At 46.2% G+C, this 24843-nt stretch overlaps 1 protein-coding gene across 1 annotated transcript in view; it reads left to right on the top strand.

Annotated features, from left to right (window-relative positions):
* Nucleotides 1-9409: 9409 nt before the first annotated feature.
* The window catches only part of NDST1 (N-deacetylase and N-sulfotransferase 1), a 67567-nt gene continuing 52133 nt past the window's right edge, over nt 9410-24843 (top strand). The window contains 1 exon segment of the mRNA XM_038413796.2: nt 9410-9691. The gene's annotated coding sequence lies outside the window, so the exon portion shown is untranslated.

Raw genomic sequence — 24843 nt, 5'->3', positions numbered from 1 at the left:
TGTCTGTCTGACTGACTGCCAGGTGATCGCCTCCACAAGGTGCTATCTGCAGTCCTTGACTGAAAGATGATAGCCAGTCTAGCGAGGAGAGGAGGATGGGAAGGGGGGACGGGTGGGGCTAACATAGCTAAAGATGAAGTGAGCTGTAGCTCACGAAAGCTTATGCTCAAATAGATTTGTTAGTCTCTAAGGTGCCACAAGTACTCCTTTTCTTTTTGCGAATACAGACTAACACGGCTGCTACTCTGAAACCTAAAGAACATAGTGACTCTCTGGCATTGGAATGGTGGTCTGAAGACTAAGCAACTCCTGTGGTTTTTCAGTGTGCCATGGCCTTTCCCCGCTTCTGACAGTTTACAGATATGCCACCACAAGGCATCTCATAGACTTTTTCGGTCACCTCGTCCCAGGGCTCGAGCTACGCTGGAATGCTCTGGAGTGCGATTCTGGCACTTTTTGGAAGCCAGGAGGGCTTTCTGGAACTAACGGTACAAGCATGTACGAGTGACGGTTTCAGAAATACCAGAATTGTGTTCCAGCAGCCAACTCTGCCTATTCCATTCCCCTGCCAAAGCAGCACCACGCCCTACAGATTATTGCCCAGAGCTTTGACCAGTCTGCGGTTAATGACTCAAGCCCTGGAGCTTCTCTGGCTTTCCTTAGGAGTCTATTGGACACGCTCATGGAGTGCACTGTTCTGAAAGCTTTTGTGTTGTGCAAACTATATTTCCCTTGCTCACTTCCACCCACATAACTCCTAGCTCCCTCCACGTGGGCCATCCTGTACTGCTCCTGTCTCCTTGAGCAGTTGTCACCTACATCATGGCTCTTTATGTTTCATATTGGATAAGATTCCCTCACCACATACTTTAATTAGGGCTGCTGTAATTCCAGCTGAGGGTTCCAGTGATACAAGCAGCACTCGTGATTGATGGTGGAGTTTGTATTTTGGGCAAGGGGTGGGGGAACAAACAAGAAAGAGAGACATTATTCCTCATTGCTGCCTGCCCTTGGACAAGTCACTTCTCCTCTCTGTGCTCTGTTTCCCCTCACACCTTTTGTCTGCCTTCTGTTTGGATTGTGAGCCCTTCAGGGCAGGGACTGTCTCATCCTATGTGTTTGAACAGCACCTCACAGTGAGGCCTCCATCTTGGTTGGTTGGAGCCTCTAGGTATTGAAGAAATAATGTGGACCTGAAGAAGAGCTCTGTTAGCTTGTCTCTTTCACCAGTAGAAGCTGGTCCAATAAAAGATATTACCTCACCCACCTTGTCTCTCTCATGTGGACGTTGGTATTTTGCAGTCGTTTCCACACTGGTCTGAAAATGCGCCAGAAAAGAGGTGGTTTTCCACAGTTTCCATTTGATCCTTGTCTAACTAAAAAGAAAAGGAGTACTTGTGGCACCTTAGAGACTAACAAATTAGTTAGATGCATCCGATGAAGTGAGCTGTAGCTCACGAAAGCTTATGCTCTAATAAATTTGTTAGTCTCTAAGGTGCCACAAGTACTCCTTTTCTTTTTGCGAATACAGACTAACACGGCTGCTACTCTGAAACTTGTCTAACTAAGTGTCTGTCCTTCCCATTCAGCATTCTCTTAGCTTTCTTAATCATCCAGGACCTTCCAGTAATTACACAGTAGTTTTCCACAAGCACCATGTGATAGTAGTGGGGATCGGTAGAGTTCATACATCAACCAGTCATGTGTCAGGTGGTGGTCAGGCTTGGAACTAAATGCATGTGGCCTGTCCAAGCTCAAAAACACAGGAAAGGTGCAGTGGGATGTGAACAAGCCTGGATGAATTTATCCCAAGAGGGCTGCAAAGAAGAACTTGGGTGTGTGCAAGGGTGGGGAGGGCAGATCACACACAGAATTGTCCTCTGGGGGTTGGACCCACATAAAGATGGTTCTGGAACAGATGTGACCCAGAAGCAAGGAAGCTGCAAACCTCATTTGATAGTAACAAAAATACCAGGCTGCCAGATGAGCTTCTAATAAAACACACAACAGTCCCACAGCTGCCGATAAATGTTTTAAGTCCTTCTAGGCACTGCGTGGGAAGGGTGTTTTCTCCTTTCACTTCCAAAGGGAAGGATCCTTCCTCTCCTACCCTCCCCCTAGCATCAGGAACTTTGTATCCTGGCAAGCGAAGTCACCCCACAAGCTTGCAATTCTGGGCTTTTCCAGCAGCCAGTGTGGGTGCTTAGAGTGTCCCGTTGGTTGCCCAAGTAGCAAAGGTGCAAGATGGATGGCTGTCATGCAAGCTACCCAGCTGCAAACTGTGAGGACTGCCTCCTCGAGCTTTCTTGTGTTGCTTTCATAGGTGCTGGAACTATGGGTGCTGGGGGTGCTGTCACGCCCCCTGGCTTGAAGTGGTTTCCATCATATGCAGGGTTTACAGTTTGGTTCAATGGTTCTCAGCACCCCCACTGTACAAATTGTTCCAGCCCCCCTGTTGCTTTGCATTAAAAAATGCTCCAGATTGAGTTCATGGCTAATTAAAATCCCAACTGCTCCTTGGCAAAAGCCTCCCAAACGGATGGGAAACCCACAGACACAGGGACGCTGCAAATGGAATTCAAAGCTCATCTCATGATTAAATGAAAACAATTTAACTGTTTCTATTGGTCTTTTACTTCTATAATCTTGGCCCATCTTTAAACTGACAGCATCCCTTTAAAGCCACGTATCTGGTAATCTGTCTCTCTGAAAACCTGAGTTCAGGATTCTGGTTTTTTCCCCCTGCTGTGTCAGCAGTTCACGCTCTTAATGACCCCATCAGCTGCAGTGGGAATCCAGCCCAGGTTTGTAGTGACTAAAGCCACTGCAGCTGGGAACATGCTTCCTGGCACAGGAAACTCTGTAGCATGGGTGGTAGCTCGGGCTAGTCACCTGAGTCATACCTGGGGCTGAAGCAGGTTTGTACTCAGATGGCTAGTCCAAGCCAGCCCCCCCCCATGCTATCCTGAGCGACACTATTTATTTTTATAGCGCACTAGCTTGAGCAGACCCGGCGTGTCTGTCTGCCTGCACTCGGAAGCGTGTTGCCAGCTGCAGTGTAGGCACACCTTCAAAGTCATTAGCCTCTTGATGGTGACCTGTGACAGCTGCGTTCACCGTTCTTGGTTCCCTTCCTGATGGGCAAACTGTTTGCATCTGAAAAATAGCCACCCAAAACATGCCTTGTCGGCAGGCTCTGAAGAGAGGCCAAGACTGCAAGGGCATCGACTGGACTCCCTTCTTCCGCCTACACCAGGGCAAAGGCACACTGATGGAGGAGTCATAAGGGGCCAAAGGATACTGTCAGCTGGAGCTGGGCGAAATGTTTCTGACAAAGAGTTTGTTCCATGAAAAGTGCAGTTTAGGGTGACCGGAAACAATGCACAAATTGGACACAAACCGTTTTAGCCATTCACAAAACGGCCAGAAGAGGAAGTGGAGATGCTGCTGCCACTGCCAGTAACCCTGCCTCCTCCCCACCTTTAGCCTAGTTTTTAGGGCATTTGCGGAAGACCTGAATTTGAATCCCAGCTCTGGAACGGACCCAAAATGGATTTTTTCAATTCACTGAACATTTTGAAACATTTCAGATTTGGTTCAACCCAATCCAATTTTTTAAAATTTATTTTTTTTGAAACTGCACTGAATTGAAAACCAGTTATTTTCCCTGCCCTGCTGTCTGCTGCCTCTACAGTACGCATCCTGTAGGTAGGTTTCAGAGTAGCAGCCGTGTTAGTCTGTATTTGCAAAAAGAAAAGGAGTACTTGTGGCACCTTAGAGACTAACAAATTTATTTGAGCATAAGCTTTCGTGAGATGAAGTGAGCTGTAGCTCACAAAAGCTTATGCTCAAATAAATTTGTTAGTCTCTAAGGTGCCACAAGTACTCCTATCCTGTAGGTAATCAGAGGGTTTTGGTCTCTGGGCCTGTCAAAATGGTACCTTTCACCAACATTAAATCTTTACTACTTCTCCCCTTGCCCCAGTGATGTTAAGAACTTTCTGTAGGAGAAACTCAGTACCCTGGATGCAGTTGCTAGCAGGTAAACAGCTTTTCAATTCACTTGTAAGGTTTTTTTCCCGCCCAGTTAGAAAAGCAGTTCAAATAGATATTTCAAATGTGTGCATCAAAAAAGGTTCTAAGAAGATTAAAACCCCCTAATTCTGATGTAAAGATGATTAAGGATTTGGCATATACTTCCAGGGCCAATTCCTGGTCCTAGGGAAGTCAATGGGAATTTTGCCATTGACATCAATGGGACCATGCCTTGTTCCTAACTCTTTAGGAACGTGTAGGTGTTGATTAATACATTGGAGATGATACAGAGAGAAGCTGCTAGACTGGTTTCAAACAGCTGTGCCTGAGTAGAGTCTATAACTCATATTGTGCAGGAACAGAGTTGGTTTCCTTTAAATTTGCAGCTGAAAATGGAGAGGGGAAAAAACCCACTTGATTTTATTTGTAATGGTAAAACTGGTACTGATCAATATGAATGTCTTTCCAAACAACCTTATGTTCCCAATGGGTCAGACAACTCTAAAAAAGAATGTATTTATAAATGCTGAGCCAAGAGTTTAACAAATTAGTCATTGGAAAACTTTACCACCGGAGGTTATGAACTGTGTAGATTGTGCACAGAGTTTTGTTATGTGCTGTTTATTACTCATGGCTGGCTTGTTGCATGATGATTTCTATGTGAATCCCCCAACTATAACTCTCACATGGGCCAGTAGCTATTCAATAAGATTTTCTTGGTTGAGCTAAGTATTTTTGGCTGAGCTTAGAGAGACAATTTTAGGCTGGCAAAAAAATCATCCAGTTTACAGCAGTTCAGAGTTGAAACGATTCCTGTTTGTTTTCTGAACATTCAAGTTACTTTGGATCGGGCAAAACATTCAAAGATCTTTAGGGAAAAATACATGTGAGGGAATTGTTTTGAGGATGAAAAATATTTGACTTCAATAGCTGCTTCTGAGCTTGTTAGTAAATTTGCAGTTATAATTGTCTGCCATTCTCTGTTTCCTTTCTACTAAGTTTTTGTTTCTTTGGTTTGTTGGTTGTTTGATTTGACTGACATTGTTTCCTCCACTGTTGGTTAATGGGAAACCATCCCAGGAAACTGTGCCGGAGGCCAAATTCCAAACAGATCTTGCAGTCTGTCTTGTTCCTATTGGCTGTGGGACACCAAACCTCACAGTGTCGTCTTCACCCAGTGTTGGACATTCTCACTCTCTATGTGCAATAACCACAATGACTGGATAATGAAACACAGATTTGTGGGCCAGGTGGCAAAAGCCGAGACAGCCTGGAGACCCAGAACGAGCAGTCTAGGGCTTGGGATTTGCCATGTGAGGTCCTAAAGCACCTTTGAGAAGGCATTTATTTGTATTTTCTCACTAAAAATGATTTTCTAAGGCTGAAATTCACCCCCATGCAGAGGATCTGTATCAAACCCATGTGCGACTTATGTCCCAATTCTGACATCAAAACAGGACTTAAGTGTGACTTAAATGGTGCATAGTACTGGTGCTGGCCCTCTGCAAAAGGGTGAATTTCACCCTGAGGTCTGGTCTACATTACAAAATGTTGCCCTCCCACCCCCATATTGTCCTGCTGTTTCCTGTGACTCGCTTCTCTGTCCCTCCATTGGCCTGCCTATTGCCTGGCCTTTCTGTTCATCCAAGAAGCCCTAGCAATCTGTGCTGCACCATGTCCATCTCTTTCCGTGCCATTCACCTGCGGAGCCCCCACTGGCCTGGGCTGCTCTGTCCCTTTCTCGGTGATCCCTCAGAGGGCCGCCATGTACTTGTGATATTCTTGGTCATTCCTTTGAGGAGACAACATTGACCCATGGTCTTCTGTCATTCTCAATCCCTGCCACTGACTCCTGCTGCATCTCTCCTTGCATCTGCATGGTGGCTGTAGCACGTCAGAATATCAGAGACAGAAGCAGCACACCGGTCCATCGCCCGTGCCAGAACAGTGTCCCTGGTGGGGAGAAATTCTGCTTATTGCACATGGCAAGGTGGTGAAACAGACTCATGCCGTCTGTGCTGCTGATTAACCCAAGCACTGTTAGCCTCTGGGCAGAAGGAAGGGGGCAGGGACAGAACGGTGAGCTGTGTCAAATCTGTTTCCTCCTGCTAGGAATGCAGGGAATTTTTGTGCAGGTTGGAGCAGAGATTGAAATAGACAAAGTCCAGTGTACAGCTGGCAGTTGGCTCTAATCGGCACCTTGTGCTTGTCTCTCAGCCAGTATACGAGCTGGAATTATATGATGACCCAGCAGCTTCATATCAAATCCTGGTTATATAGTGGGGAAGCCTCAGAATTAATTGGCTTCTAAAATCTGGCAGGAGAGGCTCACACACACGCGCACACACATGCCAATGAAAAGATAAAAGGATTCTTTGTAGAAGACATCAGCCTGACATGCCAATTATACCAAAGCGTAGCCTTGCCTAACCCTTCAGGACACCCCATCAAGCTTGCCTCTGGGGAACAGCTGTGAGAGAAGGGACTTTATGGAAATATCACTAAGCAAAGCATCAAACACATTCCAGGCTGGGAGAATCATAGGGGCCCTTTGATTGAGAGATTATCACATAACTCAGGATAATCCACCATAGCCCAATGTGCTATAGATTGAAATAAATAAAATTTTCCTGTTTGCAGCATGGGGGTGCCGGGCTGAATAGTGGGGAGAGAAAGGAATGGCTTGCACATCAGGCTGAGGGAGTTCAGAAATGAATGTCTGTTGAATCTTAGGTCCTGATTCCCCACATGGTTTGGGTTCCTGCACCCATGCTGTACCCCACTGCAGATCTGCGGATGTATTGAGTGTCCAGAATCCACGTTTCTTTCTCATGCAGTCTGAAAGGGTTCTGACTCACCATGCAGTATAAAAATTAACTAAGACTCCAGAACAGTGTCAGCATAAACTGGTCAATTAATCAGGGCCTTTGACTAACACCTCAGTTCAAAGGACTGTACTTGTGGTGCTGTTAAAGTCAAGTGGCCACTGAAATCCAGTGCAGATTCTTCTCCAGCACTCGCAGTCCACACCAGGAGGGGACAGGAAATCAGTTCAGGTTCTCTGACTCCTGGGAATCATTAGCTAACTACATTAAAATAATAGTAATTAATACATGCTCTGCATTGATGTAGTGCCTTTCATTTAAGATCTCAAAGCCCTTTACAAACATAAACGGATACTTACCTTATAAGGCTGTTGTAAGTAAGTATTATTATCCCCATTTTATACATGGGTAAACTGAAGCCATGGCAATAGCACTAGAGCTAGGAATATAAGATCTAGTCTCGGTTGCCAATCCCTTGCTTTGAAAATCAGAGACCATCACTGACATCTCTCATCCCATTCCTGTATTTATATAGAACAGGGTTGTATTTAAAGTCCACAGGGCCAAATTCACCCCAGGTATTAGGGGATGTAATTTGAGGGATGTCAGTGGAGCTGCACAGGCTGACGACAGGTCTGAATTTGGCCCATTGTCTATTTTTAATAACTTTTAATATACTAAAGGTTATTAAAATTATGAGACAATAGATCAAATTCACAGGAGGAAAGATCCAAACTTAGAAACAATAACACTTAAAAAAACCCAACCCTCTAAGCAATTTCTCTCATAGTTATTAAAAAAAAATTATGGTGTTTCCAGAATACATGATGGCATTGTATGGTATGAAGATTTTATATTGGGACGTGTGTGTGGTGACTTAGACATATCACACATTAAAAGTTACCATCCTGGGCACAAAATATACTAACCTGCCATGTGCTATGAGAACTCAAGATCATAAAAAAAACTACTGATGTTTATTTACCAGCCAAAAATCCCAGGGCAATTGATCAAGTCCTGATTATATACAGTGATTTCCAAACTGATATATAAAGTTTTTGTTTCTAGACACAACAAGTCACATAATATCAGGCCTTAAAACGTTGTACTGATTCAGATCTAAATAGTACCTTCCCCATTACCTGGGACCAGCATAAGATTTGGGGAAAAGAAGGAAATGTCTTTTTCTGCTTAAAGCTAATATTTGGAATGTTAGAAGCAATCCAGGTAGAGATGGATTAGTGGGCAAAGTGGAGGTGAGGTGAGGTGATCAAAGGTTCATATTAAATGTAATTTATCACAAAGGTCTGATCATCATGTATGTGGTCTATATATAGACAGACATAGACACCTGCCCATGGGAAAGATGGTCACAATTTTGTGAATTTTTTATTTTTTTCTTGAACATTTTCAAAAATTCTTTGCACTGAATATTCACCATTTTTCTACTGGCTCTATTACATGCACTGGTGTGTCTAACAGCTGATGCTCAGCTGTGTGTCATAGGCCCTGTACAGCTGAGATTCTCTGTTAGTTCAAATGGTAGGGGCCTGTGAACATAAGAATGGCCATATTGGGTCAGACCAAAGCTCCATCCAGCCCAGTATCCTGTCTGCCGACAGTGGCCAATGCCGGGTGCCCCAGAGGGAGTGAACCTAACAGGTAATGCTCAAGTGATCTCTCTTCTGCCATCCATGTGCTTTTGAAACTGGAAGATCGGTATTCATGCTGTCACCATGAAGTTCCTAGTGGCCTCGGTGTGAGGCGTAGGGGCATCTGTGAAATCCTAGGCAGACCTGGGTGAAGAGAGAAAAATATTGCTACCTTCTCCCCTAGGTTTTGCTAAACTCTTTAGTAATTAATACTTGTCATGCAGTCAAGAGTGAAGGGTCCATTCAGGGATCAGAGCCATGCACAACGAAAAGACAGTCCATGCCCCAAGGAGCTTCCAGTCCAAGTGACTTTAACCCAGAGATAAAACTCCCTCCTACTCATTTGTTTTTGGAGCAAAACGTTGGGTCTGTTATGACCGTACGCCCCTGGTCAACAGGAATGGGAGGCAGGTATGCACTGGCGGACGTGTCAGTCAGGCTGAAATCGTACCCACTGGACCGGCCAGTCTGGTGAGCGCCGGAGCCAGTAGCTGAATGCAATTGACTATTGACCCTTCCTCCCGTTTGTCCAGTGCTGACCGCCCGGTCCGGCCCTGGTCCTGCCCGCGGCCCCCTGACACCGAGGTCCTGCGGGGAGCAGTTTGCAGAGCGAAGGCCCTTTGGGCTGGAAGCCAGTAACCCTGGGGCGCGCGTCCAGGGCCCCCCCCCAGCCCTGCGGCTGCGTTTCTGCCGGCGCCTAGCGGTGCAAGGCGCCCCCTTGCCGCGCTCACTGGGCGGCCTGAGATCTGCCCCGGAGCGGCGGGCTCAGCGCCGCGGCTCCCCCCGGGACGCGCGGCCGCCGCGGCTCGGGCCCCTCGGCGGGGTGGGTGGAGCTCGGGGGCGGTGCGGCGGGGGGAGCCCCGGCGGGCAGGGGGCGGATCCGCGCGGAGGGGCTGGGACCGGCAGGGTTAACCCCGGGCAGCAGCAGCAGCACCAGCCGGCGCCGCCGCGGTGTCCGGGGGGCTCCCTGCGGAGCGGGCACCGTGGCCTTTGCGAAGCGCCTGCAGCCCCCTCCCTGGCCGGCCGGCGGGAGCGGAGAGCAGCCGGCCCGGCTCCCCACGGGCTGCATGCCGCCGGCGGCGCGGGAGGGGGCCCGGGCGAGCCGCCGCCTGCCCCCGGCCCCGTAGCCCGCTCCCCGGGGGCTGCGCCGGGCTCGGCTCGGGACCATGCGGCCGGCAGGTAACGGGGCTGCGGGCCGGTCCGTCTCCTCCCGCCCCGGGGATGAGTGGGCGGCGCACGCCGCCAAGCCGCCTGCAGGCCCCGCTGCACCGGCGCGGAAGCACGGGGCTAAAGTTGGGCGGCTCTCGCCGGGAACGGGGCCGGGCAGCAGCGGCAGGGCGCGGAGGCCCCGGGAACGGGGCCGGGCAGCTGCCGGGCGGGGCGGGGCGGGGGCCTGCCGCCCCTCTCCCCCACCTGGGCAGGGGGAGCCCCCGGGGCGCCGCCGGGCGGGGTGGCCGGGTCCGAAGCGGCGGCGAGGGTCGGAGGGGGGCGCCGGGCGGGCCCCTCGCGGGGATTTCTCGCCGCCTCCCCCCGCATTCCGGAGAGCAAGGGAAACTTTTGTCCTCGGTGCGCTGGCCGGGCCATGTGTCCAGGCTTCCCGGCAGAGAGAGCAGCCTCGGGGGGGGGGGGGGGGGGGGGGTTTCTGTTGTGCCCTGTTGCAATCGCGTGTCCTTCCCTCCCCGCTTTGTAACTTTCACTTCTCTTCCCCCCCGCCGCCTTCTCCGGGATGCGGTGTCTGCATTTCAATGGCTTAGGAAAAACACACGCTTCTCCACTGGATCTGATTTTGTTCTCTACAAGAACAAATCATTTCATCTGGGCGGGTTGCGCTAAAGCCGTTCCTGCTGTCTGTGTGGGAGCCCTTCCCTGGCCAGGGCACGGTTTACAAATACTGATACTTATAATGTATAAATATCCGCTTGACATAATGCTTGGCGCTTACCTTGCTCTTCCTCTTCAGAGTGCTTTTGCAGCCCTTAATTGATCCTCCCAGCCTCTCCTGGAAGGTAGCTAGGGTTGAGGAGTTACAAAATAGCAAGGAGAAAAGGAGGACTTGTGGCACCTTAGAGACTAACACATTTATTAGAGCATAAGCTTTCGTGAGCTACAGCTCACTTCATCGGATGCATTCAGCTGTAGCTCACAAAAGCTTATGCTCAAATAAATTTATTTGTCTCTAAGGTGCCACAAGTCCTCCTTTTTCTTTTTGCAAATACAGACTAACACGGCTGCTACTCTGAAACCTGTCAAAATAGCCAGGGGCGCACTTCCAAATATTACCTTGTGTTTCCTGCGCAGGGCTTTGTACATCCTTGGGGACTTGATTCCTGGACCTGCTATTCTTACCTGCCCAAAATATGGGGAGGCCCCAAAGCCCAGAGGAGTGGTGGAGACACAGGGACTATTGGTACAGAATATAGACAGTGCTCTTACTCATCTTTTAGTGTGTTTCTTTTGCACCTCTTTGTAAGAGAAATGTGTATTTTTAACATAATGAATTAGAGTGTGGGGGGGGGGTTCTCTTCTTGAACAGATGTAACAATTAACATGACAAAATTCCTTTCGTATTTGGGACACGTGGAGTCATTTGAGTGGCTGCTGGCTTGTTACATCAGTGATGCCAGGTGAGCGCCACACAACTTACTGCATTACAGGGCTCTTTGAACAGAGCATTGCAGGGTGCATTACACAAAGAAGGAGCTGACTGTGAGCTCAGGGGAAAAGGCAGATGTTGTAGGTGTGTATTTCACAGGCTACGTAAAATCTTCCACTCTTGTGTTAGCACCGTTGCAGCTCTCTTGGCGGCAGTACTAGTGTGGAGAGGCCATGGGGGATTTTGCCACTGGGTCATCCAACTTTAGGCATACCCAAAATGGTGGTGAAGGTGTGGAGATCTTGTCTGCATTAGTGCCTTGTGGGCGGTAGTGCAGTGGTGGGAAATTTCCTGAAAAGTGCGGGTGTACACAAAGCTATAGAATGACTGATCCCTGGCCTGAAGGATTTTCAGTTATTTGGCCCTGTCCTGCAAACCCTTACTCGTGGGAGTGGTCACATTTATTTCTGTGGAGCTGCTGGCACAAGTAAGGATTACAGGGCAAGTGCTCAGGTGGGATTTGAAGAGGTTGCAGAAGTAACTCCATGTGTAGGAGGGATGGCAGAAGGCGAGTGATCCTCCCTGTCCTGGCTCTGGAGAATGGTGAGGAGGGGAGGGGTAGAGGGAGGGTAAGAGTGGAGTGAGTGGGTGGGGTGTATCTGGATATGGTAGGACGGAGGTACACGGATAGGGCTTCTGTTAAGATGATTTATTAACATGCAATTACCTTCTTTCAAGAGGGGAGCATGAGGTTCAGAGCTGGAGGTTTGCCAAAAACTGCTCCTGGGATCTCTCTGAGATGACCAGAGTGGTTCAGCTGCTTGCAGGTGGTTGCTGGCAGCTCTCCCTGCGTCACTCCTAGAAGGAGACGATGTGGAATTGTAGAGCCCGTAGAAAGCATGTGAGCCAGGAAAGGTGGGGGAGCTGCTCGGTAGGTCAAGGCACATTCTGCAGGTGATATTTCTGTGCTACTTTGTGATATAAACAGCAATAAGCTCTTGAAGTGGCTGAAGCCTGGAGATGCTTTCTTCCCCTGCCCATCCCCCCTTTCCAGCTTTGCAAGATGAAAGGGGCCCCAGCTTCTTCAGAGATGTCTCTTGGCTCTATCAAGCTTTAAATCCCCTGATATCCTTCAACCCTTCCCTTCTTCAAATGTGCAGTGCTAGGAATTATGAAGGAAAAAATCCAGCAGTAAATATTATGCAGGAATAAATGTGAATATGTTAACTTCCGAGATCTCTGTGTCACAGGCTTTGAATTAGCCGGTGCTGTACAGGTGACCATGATCTGTGGGCACTATGGTAATGCTAGTAATAAATAATAAAGACTACCTCTCCAGAAATCCAAACACTATTGCAACATACATGTACAAAAGGAGACATGTATAAGATCTTAAACTACATGAATGTCACTGCTCTGGAGAAGCGTAAATTACATTAATTAAAAGTAACAGGATTAAAGGCAATCTGCAAATTGCTGCTGTGGATTGCTTTAATGTTCTACACCTACAATGGCATATCTTTGTGTTGCTCTGATTGGAGACTTCATGAAGCAGCTTCAATTTCTGCAGGGAGGCCCCCGGTCACCTTGAATGACAATACCAAATAGCATTTAAACAACAACAAATGACCGGATTGGTTATTAACAGAATAAAAAAATTCCATTTTAATTCCCAGCAGCTCTTCGCCAAGTTGGGCAAACCTCTTTTCTCATGCACCTAGATACCAATCCTCTTACTGCGACTGGTTAACAAGCCCTTCCTGCTTAATAATCTTTCCAATAAATATAAGAGACTGTGCCCGAGATTGTAAACTGCAAACTGCATTTCTTACGCTAGGGTTCCAATCCTACAATTTGATTCATAAGGGGAAAGTCCTTGTTTCTGTTCAGAACCATGTTGACAGCTGGAAACTCCATACCACATGCAAATGCCTTCCTATGCAGATCCAATTGTGATCTCCTTGGGGCAGGGTCTGTACATTTGTGCCTAGCACTTTGGGACCTCTGGATGCTACTAAATGTTTAATAACAATAGCTTAGAATCATGAGGGGGGTTGTTCACGCTACATATCTACTTACAAAAACAACCTGCGACATCACTTCATTGCCAAGAACTTTAAAATAACACATTCAACAACAAAGCAGCCTCTTTGCGGGATTGATAGTCACAGTAGCGATTGCTACAATAGCTATTCTTGGAACTGGCTTGACTTGACTGAGGATGGTGCATAAACAAGGATATAAACAACAACATCCCTGTTCATTTCAGCTGCACGGGGAACAGAAGGAGAGGAAATCATTGTTTTCCAGATAAAATAACCAAGATGAATTGAATAGGAAACTAGCTTCTGGCTTCTGAGTGAACGTTGCAAAGGGTGGAGAAGAAGGAAATTAAATGATAAAAGTGCAAGGGCCCCTTTATGCCACAGAAGAATTTAATTCGGTGTGCTGAATGGTGGTTATAACACCCCACCAACGCGGGGAGATGCAGGCATCGTCATGTACCTTTAGCCTCCTTTTCTTTTCCCTTTGGAGATGACACAAGGAATAACTTGACTGCAAATGTTTCTTAATGAGTAGCATTCTTTAAAAGCATCAATATATAGGGCATAGCTACAACGGAAACTTCAAAGCGCTTCTGTGGCAGCGCCTTGAAGTTGTGCGTGAGCGCTGGGAGAGAGCTCTCCCAGCATTCCTGGTAATTCACCTCCATGAGGGGATTAGCTCCGAGCGCTGGGAGCCTGTCTACACTAGCGCTTTAAAGCGTTCTGACTTGCTGCGCTCGTGGGGGGGGGGAGGCTGATTTTTCACACTCCTGAGTCAGCAAGTTATAGTGCTATAAAATGTAAGTGTAGCCAAGCCCATAGAGTAGAGCCCTGCTTTACAGAAGTCTCTAAGCCACCCTACAGTCTCTGGCAGCAACTTGGGACATTATTGTACTTCATTGTATAGTAGGTAGAATTTCACTGGAAGTGGTTTCTGGTCTGTCGGATGCAGTTATTTTTCCTTTTATTATTTATCATTTGCATTTGGATAGCCATCTGTCTTGGATGGTTTAGACATAACAAATCCTGTATCTTGGCAGGAGGCTAGACTAGATGACTCCTGCAGCCGCTTCTAACCCTATAGTTCTATGATTCTGGAATGGTACCACCTACCTACAGGCCACAGCCAAGATGTTTCCTCCCATTTTCTCTCCTTGTAGCTGTCTGCTATGTCTTCCATAGGGTCCTCATCTTACAAGTTGCTTCACACAGGCTTGCAGAATCACCCAATGACTTGCAGAATCACTGCCTTGGATGCATGTAAAAGATTTGTAACAAAATTTGAAAACCTCAAAATGGGAGGTCTTTAGCATTATCTGTGACTTGGGGAAAGGGTGCTTTTTTTCCTTTTTCTTAATTGCAAATTGGGCTATTTTTGAGTGAAAACAAAGTTTCAGTATCTAGAAATGTATTTAACTAAAGGTGGGGTTTTTTTTCATTGAAATGTTTGACACTTAAATTTTTCATGTTTTGATATGAAAACTACCACTTTGGTGCTTTTGAGGGGGAAAAAAACCAAACCACCCAGAAACTTTGCATTCCAAAATTAATCTGGAATGCAATCTCAAATGTTTTTATTCTCATTAAATGTCATGAACAAATATCTCCTATTTTCACGCAGCAAAGCTTACCCAGAACATATTGAGGGGAGACTGTAAACAGCAGTTGTATAACTTTAGGCTTGGCAGAATGTGACTTTTGTTTCTTTAATGATTTCACCGATGAATATTGATGCTTATTTTTAGGCATTTTTTATTCAATTTTAAATTTTCACAGTTGCAGGGTATTAATGGGTCCGGGGTGTCAGACAATAGGGTTGGTCAGACAATTATTTACTGATGGTGGAGCTTGTGATTCAGAAAGTTAAAGCTTTATGACCATTAAAACAAACTGTCAACACCACATGACAAAATATACAAAGTAAATATCCTTAAATCAAAGTTATCAAGCAGCATTTTTCTTACTTTGCCTATGTATAAATTTCAGTTAATATTGATGGAAATATTTCGTTCATTGCTTTGTGTGTGCTTGGGGAAATCGATGTTTACTGATAAAAATCAGTTCCTTCCAAGCCTACTGATTTTATTCTCTTTTTCCACAAAACTATCGCTCTTTTCACTTTCTCCATTCTCCATACGGCTTTTTTAAATTGTATTTCTGATTTGGGAACGTCTCCAGCGCTTAACCAGACCTGTCCTACCTATCTTGGGGGGACTGCAGCTGTGTTATTGGTGTGTATAAATGAAGGGCAATGGAACACTTCAAATTCTGTCAGTTAGAGATAATTGAAACTTTGGGGCAATGCAAGGTTCACTTTGCTGGTCTTACTTTGTTCTGCATAGTGTGAGATCTGCAGCTGTAATATTTAGGGAGATAATGCTTACACTAGAAATCAGTGGGCTGTTTGTCTTGTTTACTAAGTAGCCACACCTATAGAAACAGTGCTGCACCGGTAGAAGAATGGGGAGACAGTCCTCATACATCTTAATGGAATGTTGACTTCTGTTAACCTTAATATACCCTTAGACTTGGTAGTTCTGTTCTCTTCTAGATGTGGGCATATAACCTCGTCCTTTGGATTGCTTGTTTATTTTATATGTGAAACTGGGAAGGTAGAGGTATCTGTCACGTGCTCTAGGTGCTTTTGACATAACTTTAATAGTGCAATGATGTAAATCCCCCTAGAAGCATCCTTCAAAGTAGAAAATATGCAGCCAGGCATAGGTGCTCATCTACAGTGGTAGGGGCCATATAAGTACCTAGATGGACAGAAGCATCTGAATATCAAAACAAACTCCAACTGTAGTCATCATGACATCATTATAAAATATGTCAGTTACAGCTTATTTGCTTTGTGGGTTGGGGTGCATTTTCAGCCTGGAGTGGAATTTTCACTCTTTACTGAACTAAAATAAATCCCAAATAGTATATCACCAATGCAGCTGTCAAGGGAGGTGGAGATATGTACAAAGACTGAGGCCCAATTCTGCAATTGACAGTACCAGGGCAGACTGCTGCATCCGTTTGGAACCCCATTAGTCCACCTGCATGCTATTAGTTGCAGGCGTGGGGCCTATATAGTCAGTTTCTTCAACTATTTCTTACAGACAGAGCAAATTGGATGAAGACTTGATGATTGTTTTTTGCTTGGCTGTTTTTTATGGGGGGAAAAACAGCAGAATTCCTTACAATCCTTTGCAGGGTGGGATTCTCATGATTTTGTTGAATGGTGCAGATGCTGTCATTATTGTATATGTTGCTGGTCTTTAAAGCAGTGGGTTTCAATCTCTTTTCATTTGTGGAACCCTAAAAAATTTCAAATTCTAAAGGGGTCCACACCTCCAATCATAGGCATAATCTGTGGGCCCCAAGTTGAAAACCACTGTTCTATGGTGGTAACAATATTTCACAGACCCCTTAGACACGGTCTAAGGTGGTCCGTGGGCCAGAGATAGAAAACCACTGCTTTGAAGCATTTCTGCTCCTCTGTCACAATGATGACCTGCCAAAGCTAGCAGGAGATTCTGGTCCCTCTGATTACTATCTCGCTTCCCATCCCCCTCCTCCCCACTTCATACCATGCATTGATTTTAGCATCTGATAATCTAGAACTCCAACAGTTTGCAAGATTAATGCTTTGGGCCAGGAAGCCTCAAACTTTATCATGGCATGTTCGACCCATAGAGAGGCTGTCTAGTAAAGACCATCCCTTCCTGTTTGAGATGGCAGACCCAGTCCCATTTCCAGTTGCTTTATGTCCCCATGACAGCTACCGAAATTGCATCCATGGGAAAGTAGTATTTTTAGCCGTGCCTAAGACAAGGAGGAGACATGCACCGTGTTACCTGCCAGCAATCTCAGTCCACTGGGCATTGCCTCACGGGCCACTGGTTACAGTAGGGGAGCTAGTGTTGAGGTTTTAGAGATGGGATTTCATGCTTTCAGCTGATATAAAGCCTTAGTTTCTATCTGTAACTTTCCTTTATGTAGTGCCTGCTAAAATTATGTCCAAACTGAGGTGATGGAGAGGGAAGCAAGATTATTAAAGTCCTATATCTTGTGCCAGGAATAGACATGACTGTCTTATTCCCACGGAGAGCTAGGGTTTCCAGTCTATAAAGCATATGTTTCTAGTCCAGTTGCTTCACAGATTTTGGACCTTAAAACTGTTTTGGGCCCTTTGTCTATCAGAGTGTATTAGGCCCAGCTCCAGGATACAATGTAGCAAGCAGTGGCCTTTAGGGAAAGGTAAATCTTAATCCCTGGCCGGTAATTTGGGTTTTTTTGGCCACATCTGCTAGGTTTTGTGGGGCAAAGAACTGCTTTGCTTCGACAGCAAAACAAATACAATTGCATTTAAAAAGCTGTGTTAAATTGCAACTCAAGGCTGTGCTAGGTGTGGGGGGCAGGTCAGGATGAGCACAGCCCCATGCCTTTCCCTGAAACCAGTAAATGGGGGGGCTGTGCGGTGGAGGGGACTTGCCAGTGCTGCTTTCTGTGGAAATCTTTTCACATGAACTCTGGCCCTGGAGGAGTTAAAGGGCTTTGTTCCTGAGCATGGTGCCAATGGGAGAGAACCGTGTGAAGAAACACTGAGAGAGGAGAAATGACTGAAATGGTTGACACCCTCCTGCCTACCCCCACTCTGGTTCCCTCTTTGTCCTCAGATGCTGGGGATCTGGAAAATCTGGAGTTCCAGGACAGCTGGGAAGTCTGTGTGAGTCACAAGCAGCACGGCTGCAGGGAGGGGGCTTAGTGTCTCTCATGAATCATGTTGCTCTGAAAAAGTCATGGGCAAGAGCCTTCAGAAAATGAGTCAACCCAGCACCCCGCACGTGACTGCAGGCTGCACAGCTTTATGGAATTGGTGGTGATTAGCTCTAGGTTGCGAGCTCCAGGGTAGCTGGGGCTGCAGCTGCTATGTTTCCCCAGCAAGAAGAGATGGCTTCAGATCACAGCAGGGCCTGTTTCCTAGCTGCCCAGAGAGGACAAAGGCTTCCCAAACTACTACTCCACCTGGATCACAGTCAGCTACATAGGGGAGGCCTGAAATCCTCTAGGTCTCTTTCCCCACTCCTCTGTGCAGAGCAGAGAGATGTCCCCCAAATACCAATAACTGCCAAAATGTTCAACTATGTAAGTTCTAACATGAAAGCCTCATGTAGGGACCCAAAGTGGATGTGTTTGACCTGATTTGCAGAGGTGATGAGCATCCATCTGCTCTCACGGAAATCAGTGGGAGTTGTAGGTGCTCAAGACCTCTGAAAAGCAGGTCAGCTCTTTGTTAGATGCCCTACTTCAGGCATCCAGTTTCGAGCGTTGTGGCCATGGCACTCGCATATAGAAACATAGTACCAATTAAACAAGCTGTGGGGAGACAAATCTTCTTGCCCAGAGAAATCTGCAGGGGGGATCTGATCCGCCCTTGGTACCACATTTTAAGTTGTGTCCACCAGTGGAGCCTAAAGTGTTTTGGAAGTTGATCTTGCCTAGTACAGCCTGGTGACAAAAGACTCTCTCCTTTCGTCAGTCTGCTCATTTTGTTTGGAGGTTTATTGTCACTAGAGTGTAATTGTGGGTGTGCCCAGTTTTGTCAATGACAGACAGATCTCTACTTCTAGAATTACTTAATCTGGGTGTTTGATGGGCTCCCTTCTCTTTAAATTCCATCATCTTCAAGGCAGACTTGCAGCCTGACTGGCAGCTCTCCTTCTGATCAAAGATGATTATAAACCTCATTGGAAAAAAAACCGCCTTTTAGCACACATGAAGCAGCCCGCCACCCTGCAGCGTTTACTATCTCTTAACTGCGGCTTTCTTCTCACGATTGAGAGAATCTGAATTCCTTCAGATGCTTCTGTGGGAGACTTGCTGGCTTTCCACTTATGCCCCCAACTGCCATCTGCTTTTTTCTCAACCACCTTATAAGGTGAGGTACCAGCCACGTCCTCTCTCTGTCTAGCGCCAGCCTGCAGCCTGAGCGCCTTGAGCATTCTTTAGCCCAGTGATTGAAGAAGATTATGTTAACAAGGAATGCAGGTTCTATCGGAACATCTGTGCTTCCCTGAGTTCGGAAGCAGGAGGCGGATAAGGCCGAATGCTTGTCATGTGAGAAGGGCGGGAATCCCTCTCAACCTTTTACTTGGTGCCATTGCCTTTTATAAAAGGAGGGTAAGGTGGCCTGTGGTCCACATTGGATATTTGTGCTCTTTGGAACAATCCTGGGCTAAGTGGGTCCTTTCTGCTCTATAGCGTCTTTTATATAAGACTGTAACAACTGATATGCAAATGCAAGGGCTGTGTATGCGGCAGATAGGGCTGTTATAACAGGCCGGGCGAGGTGCTCTGTAGGTCTTTGTGATAAGTAAGGATGGAGTATGAGTAGGAGTCAAAGGGCTAATGAGAGATTCAGTATCGCACAGCTGATGCCGGTGTAGCGTGATCTATAATGCCACCTTGTCCAAATGGTCAGCATCCTTGAGGTGAGGTGCTGTATCCCACCTTTTGGAAGCAAAGTGGACGACTGCAGGGCACACAGGCTAGCTCCTGTAGGGTGGTGAATGGCTGGGGGGGGGGGGGCTAATGGGGTATTTGTCCAAAAATAGTATTGTGTTCAAATTAGTTTGAAAGGTGGGTTGTAGAACACGGGTTTGGTTGTACAGCCATGTCTCCTGTATTACCCCGTCTGGTGAGGGGCAATGATGCTGGATACAATGACGTGAAATGCCATATATGGTTTGGTTGTTTTTAAAGCTTTTAGGGTCTCATTCATCTTCGACCTGTGTAGGTCTATTGATTTCAGCAGAGTTAGTCCTATTTATACCCAGTGAGAGACGAATCGAACCCCAGCATCTGCCTAAGGGGCTGTGCCGTCATGCAAACTCCATGATTATATTGGAGGAAAATGATTTGCAGGTGAAGTAGCTGGAGCTGAGAAAAATCTGTCGTTGTGCACCTCCTCCCCATGTCAGGTAACTGCCCCCAGAAATCCCCTTTCCTTTCTAACTCTGCAGGAAGGTTTGAGCTAGTCTGTTGCTGTTTACAGGGTTACAGATTACGAATGGCCCAATGCAGTGAGGCCAGTGCTGGGTTACTGGGTGTGTTTGATAAACTGTCTGAGCCCTTGGCAGTTTTTAATGGAATATTGGGTTGTTACCAGTCTGAGCTGTGGGACGCAGCTGTGGGAATATGTGCTACAAAGAGCATTGGATAAAAAATCTGGCTGGCTTGAAGTAACTAGGACATGTGACTTTAATGTCGGGAAGGGTAGTTTTATCAATGTATCTATCATCGAGACAGGTCAGAATGAAGCAGCAGATGCTCTCTGGAGGTCACCTCCTATGGCACATATTCTGCCTGTTGCTGCTGGAATGACAATGAGGTGGACAGGCGCTCCTGTGGCTCAGGGCAGATTGACTATTAGAGGGGGCAGCGTGCTTAAAAAGGAAATGCCACTTGTCTGGGTGAGCTCAGAAACCTGGCTGATGACCAGTGATCTAAACAGAGAGTTTGAACTTGGGGCCCTGAAACTGCATTTAAAAGGGCTTAAAAATCACCGTGTTCCTAGTAAAAAGAAAAGGAGTACTTGTGGCACCTTAGAGACTAACAGATTTATTAGAGCATAAGCTTTCGTGAGCTACAGCTCACTCACAAAAGCTTATGCTCAGATAAATTTGTTAGTCTCTAAGGTGCCACAAGTACTCCTTTTCTTTTTGCAAATACAGACTAACACAGCTGCTACTCTGAAACCGTGTTCCTAGTAACACTGTAGGTTATCAAAAAGGAGAGGATTTTGCAAATCTCATTTGCTCTTCACTGTTTATTACCCGTCAGGGTTGTTTTTTAATTTGTTGGGTTGGAGAGTGGTGTTTGTTACGGTTTTTCGTATTTATTATGCATGGTCTGATCACAAGAGTCCTGGCATGCAGCCGGTCCCTGCCCTAGAGAGCTTGTAGTCTAAGTGAGTAGATGAAACTGATAGGGGACACACTAGAGCGTTTTCTAGTTAGTGCATGAAAACTTGGAAGGGAAAATCCTAGAAACTGACTTGATGCTGCAGCAATTTTGGGGAATATTTATTTATTTGTTTTTTTAAAAAACTGTTTGCAGCAGAATTCAGGGGGCACGCTGAATTGGTCTATGTTTTGGTTTTAGGAAGGCTTTTTTTTACAAAACCTACGTTTTGGGCTCAGTTAGCTTGGAGAGCATCTGCTTACAGAACAGTTCTTGTTAATGGAGTCGGTGTATGGCTCCGTTATCCATCTGAAACTGATAATCTGTGATACATACGTTGGCAAGAAGAGGGGAGGTGAGTGCGGAACAGGGGAGGGAAAATGTCCTTATTTTTAGATATGATTAACTGGGACTTCCACCTTGAGGCATTTTCAAAAATCCCCATCATGGGAAGTTGTCAAGAAAAATCAATCAGGAGGAAATAAGCAGTGGAGACTTTGTGACCCGTGTCTCCCTTAAGGGGTGGCTACAACTCAGGAAGCACAGACAGATCACTGCATTGTTTTAATGGGTTTAATGTTGCTGCCATTGCGGACAATGTCTTGCAATTCTACAGCACCTTTCCCACAAGGATCTCAAAGCGCACTGCAAACCGGCCCTCATAACCCTTCTGTGAAATCAGCCAGCTCACGCATCTCCATTTTACAGACGGGCCTTGGCAAATTGCTAAGAACGATCTGGCAAAGCAAATAATTCATTTGTGGCAAGTATCGGCTCAGCTGTGGGCTTGGTCTTTTGTGCATGGCAGGGAAGGGGTTCCTCTCTTATTGACCATCAGCTGACGGTCAGCTTATCATGCTTGCTGTTCGCTCTGTCATACTCAGTTTATCATGTAGTCTTATTTTCCCTTCCCATCCTGCCCACATTTCAGAAGTTATGCAGAGGTTAAAGGTGACGTGCCAGGGGTGGGGGGGAAATGGAGTTTGCATGCTTTTTGGCTTCTGTATGATGTATAAAGAAGGCCTGGATTACTTTTGTAATTTTAAAGGGATTTTTTAAAAAAAATTTTTTGGTAATTTCCTGCCTCTTTTTTTTTTTTTTTTAAGCACTTAAAATTCAGGCCATGATCACCCTGTGAGACACTATGGATCACTGGAGAACTGCTAGGATTATGACACAGCAGATTCCAAGAAAGCGAAACTAATTAATTAAGGGAAGGGATTTTGGTTTACAACACTTCAGGGTTATTTTGTTAGAACCTATTTCATTTAACTGACAAAAGAAATGCTCTTAGTTAAGGATTCAACAGCAGCTTGAATTAAGGACTGAGAACTCTGTAGCCTGATCCTTTATAATGGTTAATAATAATTGTATTGATTGCCAATTGCTATTGATTTACTGAGCTGGGGTAATAGGGTTCTCATCCCAGAATCAGGCTCCACAGAATTAATATTGTGTAGGGAACCCTGTCACGTATGGCAAAGACATTCACACCGAGGGCAAGCACAGCCTTGGCCATGTTTATTAAAACAATAAGTAAAGACAAGAAAGCTCCAATCCACAGGAACAAGTAACCGTAATACTGTATTATTGCTATCTTTGGTATCATCCCTTGCATATGCTCATATACTTATATACTCACACCCTTCCTCAGGGACCTGGTGGTGAGACACAAAGGACCAGCCCCATACCTGGCATGCCACATGAGTCCGATGGTCCAGGTTCCCCAAATGTCCCAAGGTTGGTGGTAGATGACAATAAAGATCTGAAGGGCCAGTGAGGGACATCTAGCCCCCGCAACGTGGTGGCTTGGCTTATTATAGGGTCTGGGTACTATCACAAATATTCATTCAGATGCCCAGCCTTCCATGTGTGTATCTAACTTCCTCACCCTCATAATATTGGGGTGCATTTATCCTATAGATGAACACATTAATGCCTGTTCGCTCATGATCATGTATGTCACCAACTGCTAAAGCAAGTTTGTGGTTAAACATCTCCCAATGATTCTATCCTAAAATATCCAACCCGGTGTCAGTTCAGGGTTCCTGTGATGGGCTGGTGGTGGTATGTACCAGCTCCTTCTCTTGAGCAAGGTATTCTTAGTTCCCCCAAATCTAGGGCAGGGGTAGGCAACCTATGGCACTTGTGCCACAGGCGGGACGCAAGCTGATTTTTCAGTGGCACTCACACTGCCCGGGTCGTGGCCACCGGTCCGGGGGCTCTGCATTTTAATTTAATTTTTAAATGAAGCTTCTTAAAGATTTTAAAAACCTTATTTACTTCACGTACAACACTAGTTTAGTTATATATTATAGACTTGTAGAAAGAGACCTTCTAAAAACATTAACATGTATTACTGGCACATGAAACCTTAAATCAGAGTGAATAAATGAAGACTCGGCACACCACTTCTGAAAGGTTGCCGAGCCCTGATCTACGGTAACTGTCGGGCCATTTATCTATGCTAAAAGTCATAGGCGCCCTTTACTTATGCTAACTTGCTTAAGCCAGGGTCTTACAGGTTACAGGCCTGTAGGTTCCCTGCATTACTGCTAAGTAAAAGAAAGGGCTAAGCTAGCTCTGTGGGCTACAACTCCCAAGACTCATTTCTGAGTCTTCCGTCTTTTTTTGCTGGAGGATTTCTTGGAAAGAGCAGATCTGGATTCCTGAAACTGTGGGGAAGTGGGGAAGTCCGGGGAAGGCAAAACCTTATAAACAAACCCAACCTTTTCAGGCCATCTTATGTCATAAAGAAGCTAAAGGGGAGGCTGTGTGGCCTATGGATAGCATGCTTGATTGGGACTGGAGAGACTCAGTTACTGGGATGGCTGGAGCACACCCCTATCTGTTTCGGTGCCCCATCTGACCACCTTGTAAAGTGCTTTGAGATTGACAGAAGGGAAGAGCCAGAGAAGAAATACGTGGTGATGTTATTTATTCTCGTGATTTAACAGGGCACAAACCCACATTTTGTTCGCCTTGTAAAAGCGGAGGTAATTTTTTGAAGGGGGAGAGGGAGCAGTTGATCCTCGCCTGTGAGTGAGTGTCTATGGTAAACTAAATTTCGAGCACAGACTGCTCATGTTGGCTCTGCCTGAGCAAAGGAAGCAGCTCGCTTTTTGCCTTCCCCTCAGAAAGGGAGATTGCACATACCTTAGTCCTAGAATAGAAAAGATCAATATAATATATATATTTTTCCCCAAGCCAATGAATAATTGATACAAGAAATTGCAATAATGATTCTAACCGCAGAGGGCTAAAACACAGTGCAGACTCTTGTTAAAAGGCTCTCCTTGAAAGGCAATTTGAATGGCGAAAGGGGCTGTCTGTGATGTGATTAGGATTCAAAGTGCACGAGCCCTAGATCTGAGTTTATCTTCTTACCCTCCTCTGACGTTGCATCAGGAAGGTTTTGGGTGTGTGCGGCATCTGGTATCCACGGCCCCATGTGTTTGCGTGGGCATGTGCCCTGTCTCTGTAGGCTCATGGATGCTGGTGCACTGGGAGCCCCTTGTGAATCGCAGTACCGCTGCTGAATTAGAAGGCACTTGGTTTGGGTTGTGCTCAGCCAGGCCCTTGAATCTGCTGCTGAGACTGTGCTGGGCACTGAGGATTGTGGTATGATCTGCTGGATCAGCTGGTGGCTGCGAGGTAAGCAAGGCCAGACATGGCTCGCATCTAGCAGAAGGAATGTGTCACCTGGCCAGGGAGGAGGTGAAGGGCAGGACCAGCTGAGG

The sequence above is a fragment of the Dermochelys coriacea genome, chromosome 8, assembly GCF_009764565.3.
Source record: "Dermochelys coriacea isolate rDerCor1 chromosome 8, rDerCor1.pri.v4, whole genome shotgun sequence".
Taxonomy (NCBI): domain Eukaryota; kingdom Metazoa; phylum Chordata; order Testudines; family Dermochelyidae; genus Dermochelys; species Dermochelys coriacea.
This window is presented reverse-complemented; position numbering and strand designations above follow the sequence as displayed.